The following is an 8,452-nucleotide window of genomic DNA, read 5'->3' on the forward strand; positions in this document are numbered from 1 at the left end:
AACTGCAGCTCTCTGTTCAGTGGCTCTTCAAAACCTCAACTCAACTTCAACATTAACACAAAGCTGTTGCTCAAGGGCAGGGGACTAAGGGTGCGCCCTTAGCATCTGTCACTTGATAGAAGGGGGATGGCCAAGAACCCCCACAACAAACATTGCAACCCTGCAAACCAGCACCAGCACTAGCCCCCCCAGAAGAACAGAAGGGAGAATGCCCTAAATAGATGAGCAAATTAAGAGATTCCCCTTCTCTTTGCCAAGCTGCTAGGCCCAATCATCCTAACATTGTGCCTCTGGGACCTCTGCACTGCAATAACAATAATCAATTAACCTGTCAGGAAAGATTGTGTTTAGAGCCAATATTGCAAGTCCAGCCCAGCAAGTCACTCCATACCCTACCTGCTGTTTCGCAGAGCCCAGAAATGAATTCATTTCATCCTAAGCAATCTGCACAGCATACTTCATATCCATCCAAGAATCCAGTCCAGTCTCTCAGGTTTATTGATGCTACCACATGCTTCATTTAGGAAGATCTGTACTGAAGAACAGAAGAAATGGCCATTCTGGGTCAGACCAATGGTTCATCTAGCACAGTATATGGTCTCCTGACAGTGGCCAGAACCACATGCTTCAGAGGGAATGAACAGAATAGTGCAATTATCATGTGACCCATCCCCTGTGTCCAGTCCTAGCCTCTGGCCGTCAGAGGATTAGGGACACCCAGAGCATGGGGTTCCATCCCTGACCATCTTGGCTAATAGCCATTGATGGGCCTATCCTCCATGAACTTATCCAATTCTTTTTCGAACCTAGCTATGCTTTTGGCCTTCACAAATTACAAAATTACTCAAGATAAGTAAATCCAAAGTTGACTCCAAAGAGTTACAAAGGGATCTCACAAAACTGGGTGATATGACAGATGAAATTCGATGTTGATAAGCACAAAGTAAACATAATCCCAAGTATACATACAAAATGATGGGGTCTAAATTCACAGTTACCACTCAAGAAAGAGATCTTGGATTCATTGTAGATAGTTCTCTGAAAACATCTGCTCAATGTGCCCCATCTCCAAAAAAGTTATATTAAACTTGGAAAAGGTACAGAGGAGGGCAACAAAAATGATTGAGGGCATGAAAGAGCTTCTATGTGGGGAGAGATTAAAAAGACTGAGACTTTTCATCTTAGAAAAGAGACAACCAAGGGGGGATATGATAAAGGTCTACAAAATCACAAATGGTGTGGAGAAAGCGAATAAGGAAGTGTCATTTACCCCTTCACATAACAAATTTTGCCAACTCACTGCTCATCCCCTTTTTCAGATAATTTATGAATATGTTGAACAGCACAGTTCCCAGTACAGATTCTTGGTGGACTTCACTATTTACCTCTTCCTATTGTAAAAATTGACCATTTATTCCCGCCCTTTGTTTCCCATCTTTTAACCAGCTACTGATCCAGAAGAGGACCTTCTCTCTTCTCTCTTCTATCCCATGACTGCTTACTTTGCTTAAGAGCCTTTGGTGTGGGACCATGTCAAAACCTTTCAGAAAAGTGCAAATACACTATATCCACTGGATCACTGTTGCCCATATGCTTGTAGACTCCTTTAAAGAATTCTAATAGACTGGTGGGGCATGATTTCCCTTTACAGAAACCATGCTGATTCTTCCCCAATATATCATGTTCATATATGTATCAGATAACTCTGTTCTTTACCACAGTTTCAACCAAGTTACCTGGTACTGAAGCTACACTTACTGGCCTGTAATTGCCAGAATCGCCTTTGGAGCCTCTTTCAAAAAATCTGAATTATATTAGCTATCCTCCAGACATTGAGTACAGAGGCTGATTTAAGCACTGGGTTACATATCACAGTTAGTAGTTCTGCAATTTAATATCTGAGTTCCTTTTGGGTGAACACTATCTGGTCCTGGTGACTTATTACTTTGTAATTTATCAATTTGTTCCAAACCCCTACCTATTGACACCTCAGTCTGTGACAGTTCCTCAGATTTGTCACCTAAAAGAATGACTTAACTGTGGGAATCTCCCTGACAACTTCTGCAGTGAAGACGGATGCAAAGAATTAATTTAGCTTCTTCACAATGGCCTCTCTTCGTTAAGTGCTCCTTTAACACCTTGATCATCCAGTGGCCCCTCTGACTGTTTGGCAGGCTTTCTGCTTTGGATGTATTTTTTTTTAAAAAGGTTGTTACCGGCACCCAGTGCCGAGAGGCAAAACAACAGCAGGGGCTGGTTCGCTACCTGGTGTTGTTCACCCAATAATCACAACGGGGTGGAGAAGCAGAAAAGTTTATTTGCAGCTGCAAAAAGGTACAGGGAGAATAGAATCTCAAATCCTGCACCCAGAGCAGGAAGTTACACAGGCTTTTATACATCCTTTCTTCAGCATACTTATCCAATAGCAAGCTGCCCTAAGTATCCATATAGACAGCCAATCCAGTTACCAGCTAGTTCCCTTGTTTTTTGTATCATTTGTTAAACTATACATAAAGCTGCTTTATTCAGCATTGTTCTTCATATCTGTCCTGTTTGGCCTTGTTTAGTTTCAGGCAGTCTGACTCTGCAACATATTGTTGCAGATCCTCAGCATAACTGCTGTGAGTGCTTCCAGGCGGGGGGCAAGGACACTTGGGCCTAATGAGAGGGGGCTTCATCGACACTCGTGGTCTTCCATCCCCTCGAGTTACCTAGTGGCCATGCCCCAGTGTCCCCAACAAGGTGGTTGTTAGTTTTTGTGTCCTTTGCTTGTTGCTCTTCAAAATCTTTTTTGGCCTGCCTAATTATACTTTTGCACTTGATTTGCCAGAGTTTTATGCTACTATTTTCCTCAGTAGGTGTAGCGGGGTGGTCACCTGCTCTGGCCTTAAAGGGCTTAAAACTGCCCAGGAGAAGGCTGTGGCTAGGAGCAAGCAGTTCCCAGGCTGATTGGGGGAAGCAGGCTCAGATGTGGCCATGCCCCAATCAGGGTTCAGCTGGCCCTTATCAGAGGGCAGTGGGCCAGGAGCAGACAGAGTCTCTCTCTGCCTTTAGAGGGAGAAGGGCCTGGCTGCCGGGGAAGCGTACCTGGGCACCTAAGGTGGGGCAGGGCTGGGGGAAGGCTAGAGGAGCTGGGGAGCTCTGGCCTGGAAACCCCCCAGGCTGCAGGCCTAGTGTAAGGCCAAAAAGGGTACTACAGTTGCAGGAGCAGCCCTCGGATAGGCAGAGGCAGCAGGTCCAAACCCCCCTTGCCTGTGATGATTGGCTGATACGCTACAGTCCACACCAGTGACAGGGGCTAGATGGTGACTGGGCAGTAGTGAAAGACTGAGCCAAGGTGGTGATAGTGGGTGGGGGCTCCCTGGGGAGGGGAGACCTGGAGACTGTGTGGCACTGCCAGGGAAAGGGGCACAGGGGTCTATGAGGGACACAGGGGCCAGCGGCAAGGGGGACACTGACCTGCAGAGGGCACTCTGGAGGCTGGAAGAGCTAATTCCCTGAGAGACCAGCAGGAGGCACAGCAGGAGTGAGTCTCGCTCTATTCCAGTAGGCTTTTGAATTCCACTTTTCAAAGGATGCCTTTTTGCCTTTAACTGCCACTTTTACTCAGTTGTTTAGTCACGGTGGCATTTTTTTTTGTCCTCTTCCTGTTTTATTATTTGGGATGTACATTTAGGTTGAGCCTCTGTTATGGTGTTTTTAAAGTAGTTTCCATGTAGCTTGAAGGCATTTCACTCTTGTGACTGTTCCTTTTAATTTCTGTTTAAGTAGTTTCCTCATTTTTTGTGGTGTTCCCCCTTTTGAAGTTAAATGCTACTGTGGTGGGTTTCTTTGGTATTTGTAAATTCAGTTACATTATCGTCACTATTACTGAGCAGTTGCGCTATATTCATCTCTTGAACGAGATCCTCCACTTAAGACGAAATAAAAAATTGCATCTCCCCTTGTGGGTTCTAGAACTAGCTGCTCCAAGAAGCAGTCATTAATTGTGTCTAGAAGTTGTATTTCTGCATCCTGTCCTGAGGTGATGCATGTCCAGTCAATATGCGGATAGTTGAAATACCCCATTATTATTGGGTTTTCTGCTTTTGTAGCTTTCTAATCTCCTCCATTTCACAGTCCTCATCATCATCCTGGTCAGGTAGTTGGTAGTATATTCCTGCTGCTATGCTCTTATTATTCAAGCATCACATCTCTATCCATAGAGATTTATGGTACAGTTTAATTCATTTAAGATTTTTACTGTATATGACTCTCTGCTTTCTTTCACATATAGTGCCACTCCCCAACCAGCATGACCTACTCTCATTCCTGTATATTTTGTATCTTTTGTTACCATGTCCCCTTGATTATCATTTTTCTACCAAGCTTCTGTGATGCCTATTATATCAATATCCTCATCTAATACCAGGCACTCAAGTTCACTCATCTTAGTATTTAGACTTCTAGCATTTGTATTCAAGCACTTATTTAATCATCTGCCTTTGTATGATGTAATTGAAGGGGATTCTTTTTTGTTTGAATATTCAGTTCCTACCTGTACTTTATCAACTTCTATCCTCTCCTCTTTACTAGGATATAGAGTATCCCTTTAACAAATCCTTTCCATGGAATGTATCTGAGTGAACCATGAGCTTCTCCACAGATGTTGACTTCCCCCCCAGCAATTAGAAAACTCTGACCCTTTTAATTTTACATGCCAGCAATCTGGTTCCATTTTGGTTTACGTGAAGACCATCCTTCGTGTGTAGGCTCCTTCTTTCCCAAAAGATCTCCCAGTTCCTAATAAATCTAAATCCCTCCTACCAACACTATCGTCTCATCCACACATTGATACCCTGTAGTCCTGTCTGTCTAACTGGCCTTGCATGTGGAACTAGAAGCAATTTCAGAGAAAGCTACAATGGAGCATAGTTGAAGACAGAAGTGAAACAGTTGTAATATAAGGACACCTGGCACTATTACTGTATTTTTTAAATCAACAATCAAATATGATTGTAAGCCCCCTTTGGGGGTCATGACTTATTCCTCTGAGGGGCACTGCATAGTCAGTGTTTGACAGAGGAATGAAGTCCTTTGCATCAGCACAAAGTGTTGCCTTGAAGAGGAAGTTGCTCTTGCAGCCTGTTGCTCCTCCCTTTTTCTCCAGCCAAAGCAGTACTGAATGAAAGACAGAGAGTGGCAGGGAGCAAAAAGCAGAAGAAAAAACAGGGTCCAGTTTTAGAACTGGCAGAGGGAAGGCTGAACAAGAGATCTCTTGACAGCCCTTTGGCCTCACCCAGCTGCCCCCCTTCCTCAGTTGGCTCCTATCAAAAATTTCTATCTTAGGAGAGGAGAAGAAGCGAAAGGCTCCAAAGCTCAGACTGCATACTTGTGGGCTGACCAGCATGCTTGAATTTCTGAGATGCCCCAATAGATCAGCATCTGTACTGTAGCAGCTGTTGTGAGTACCCCAGGGGATGTTCCAGCAACCATGGTCTAAGCAGTTAGTCAAAGAATCTTCGGGAGAATGACGGTTGTGATGCTGGATTTTGTTTTATATTAGGTTTAGAAGCCTTAAAATTTTGGCCCCAAATTGCTGCATTGGACTGTGTGTTTGCAAGAGTCATTCAGCTTGTTGTTACTGTCTGGCTTGGATTCCTAAAAATAGTTTAAGGGTGCTCCTCCTCATCATTGACTGCACCCACCCACTTGGTAATATGGGGTCAAAATATAGAGGAGTTCTCAGAACAATTAGCTGAGCATTCATTTTCTAGCAGGATACACAAGTCCCCAGGTACAGGGGGGACTTCTGTGTCCTGCTGGAAAATGGGTACACAGGAACATAGCCAGCTGAGGATGTGCTGACTGGCAAACGCATCAAATTTCTGCCTGTTTCATGGAGAATTTTCTTTTCCCTCTTGCCCCCAACAAACACAGAGCTCCAGTTGGGGCAGCAGTACAGTGTCCCAGGACCTCTCCCATGCTGCTGTTTGTACTCCAGAATCTCAGCTTTCATATAAAAAAAAATAGTCTCCAGCTGTTACAGTTTCAGAGAAAATCTTGAAAATATGCACTGAGTGTAATCAGTTCATATGTTTTCACATAGCCTGAAACAAGATCTTTGAGATGTGTGAACAGCCTAGCTTATTTCAGCGAGGTCTTTTGATTTCTTAAAGAACTGGATATATTGTTCACTGAAATTATTATGAAATAGGATGACACCCATTGTGTACATCTGCTCACAGGAGCCAAAGGCAGTGCTGATACCACTGTCTGATTACCAGATTTAATTACAACTAAACAGATGACACCACAGTCAACATTAACATTAGTCTGACCTATAGATCCAGGCCCTTCATACACATCCAGGTAGTGATTCTCTGCTATGTTCAAATGATTATTTTGATGCCTGAATGGATCAAGCTACCCAAACGATCAAAGGTAGCATGCTCTGATAGAAGCAAAAATAGCTGTGAGAGAATCTTTGCAGAATGGCCATGGATGTCATCTGTACCCTCAGGAAGAGCAAATCGGATGCTACTACTAATAAGTACTTACCCATGCTTGAAAGCACTCTTGGCAATGCTGGAAGTGCAGAAGGGGAAAACTTTTTATAGCAGCTGAGGATTGTTACTAAGCAGGTAAGAGAGAAATCATCCCTATTTGATTTATCTGGAAGATCTGCTACAACCTGTGTGCTAGTTAGAAGAGGTGTGTCCACAGCTAGACAGAAATGAATGAGACTGAGTCAGGTCTTGAGAGGAGTCCTTTATTCTGATCTTCTGCTAATCTATTTTGGTTTGATAGTGAATGTAAAAACCATCTAACATTTTCCCATCTTCTGAGAGAAGTCTTGAAGGCCTCACGAACTCTTTCTTCCTAGAACACTTTCTGCTTACCTACAGTCAAGGCCCATCTCTTTGATGCCCTACGCCAGTGGCTCTCAACCTTTCCAGTCTACTGTACCCGTTTCAGGAGTCTGATTTATCTTGAATTTTCACCTGCTTACATAAGAATGGCCATACTGGATCAAACCAAAGATCCATCTTGACCAGTATCCTGTCTTCCGACAGTGGCCAATGCCAGGTGTCGCAGAGGAAATGAATGAACAGCACAGGTAATCATCAAATGTTCCATCCCCTCTTGCCAATTCCCAGCTTCTGGCAAACAGAGGCTAGGGACACCATCCCTGCCCATCCTGGCTAATAGCCATTGATGGTCCTATCCTCCATGAACTTATCTAGTTCTTTTTTTTTGAACCCTGTTATAACATCAGACATAAAAATACAAAAGTGTCACAGTATACTATTACTGAAAAAATGCTTACTTTCTCATTTTTGCCATATAATTATAAAATCAATTGGAATATAAATATTGTATTTACATTTCAATGTATAGTGTATATAAAGCAGTATAAACAAGTCATTATTTGTATGAAATTTTAGTTTGTACTAACTTCGCTACTGCTTTTTATGCAGCCTGTTGTAAAACTAGGTAAATATCTAAATGAGTTGATATACCCAGGGTTGAGAACCACGGTCTTAGGCCACAGGATGAGGACCCAGTAACTGCTCACTTGCAAGCTCACTCACCCAAGCTTCTGTTATTAGTGGGAGGAACATGAATACTTGTCTAGTAAAACTAAGGAAATACTGAGAAACTGACACCACTGAAACTCCAAAGGCACCCAATGAAATAACAAAATGGGACTTCTATTAGAGCTACACCCTACGTAGAACATCAATAAGTGAGCTGTAGCTCACGCTCAAATAAATTGGTTAGTCTCTAAGGTGCCCCAAGTACTCCTTTTCTTTTTGCGAATACAGACTAACATGGCTGTTACTCTGAAACCTATGGGGATACTGTATTTATTGCAATCGTAAAACATCATCTAAAGCTGGGAGGGAGAATGGGGAAGGAATCTGAGTTGCTTTAACCAAAAGATAATTTAGTAATCTCAAATTATACTATTAAGAGCTCATTATTTCCTTGATTTTAACACTAGAAATTATCACCCATAATGCCAGGGTCACAATCAACACAACAGCACTAATAACAGCCCCCCTCACTGTTAGAGTTCTGAATGGGCTTTTGATGGGAGAAAAGGGAGACTGATGTGGCATTTTTCTACGACTGTTTTCCAAAGCACTATTTTGTCATTTTATGGGAAAAAGAACCAAGGGCTGCCTGAAGCTACCATTGTCCGAAGCAGTAATGTGGATCAGAACTTGTAACCGAGCTTGCTTTCTTCATCAATTTGTAAAAGCTTGTGCGTGTAGTGACGACTTGTTGCTTCCCTTACGGAGTAAGCAGAGGGAGAGATGTGGTTTATTCCAAGAGCCATAACTGGAGGGGACAGATAAATAGATTGAAACATGGATGGTTTACACACTCCAGCTCCGGAAGAGGGGGCCACGCCGAGCCCACCGGGACGCAATCCAAGCATACGGGCAGATACTCAGGGTGGGTT

The sequence above is a fragment of the Lepidochelys kempii genome, chromosome 7 (assembly GCF_965140265.1).
Source record: "Lepidochelys kempii isolate rLepKem1 chromosome 7, rLepKem1.hap2, whole genome shotgun sequence".
Classification (NCBI taxonomy): domain Eukaryota; kingdom Metazoa; phylum Chordata; order Testudines; family Cheloniidae; genus Lepidochelys; species Lepidochelys kempii.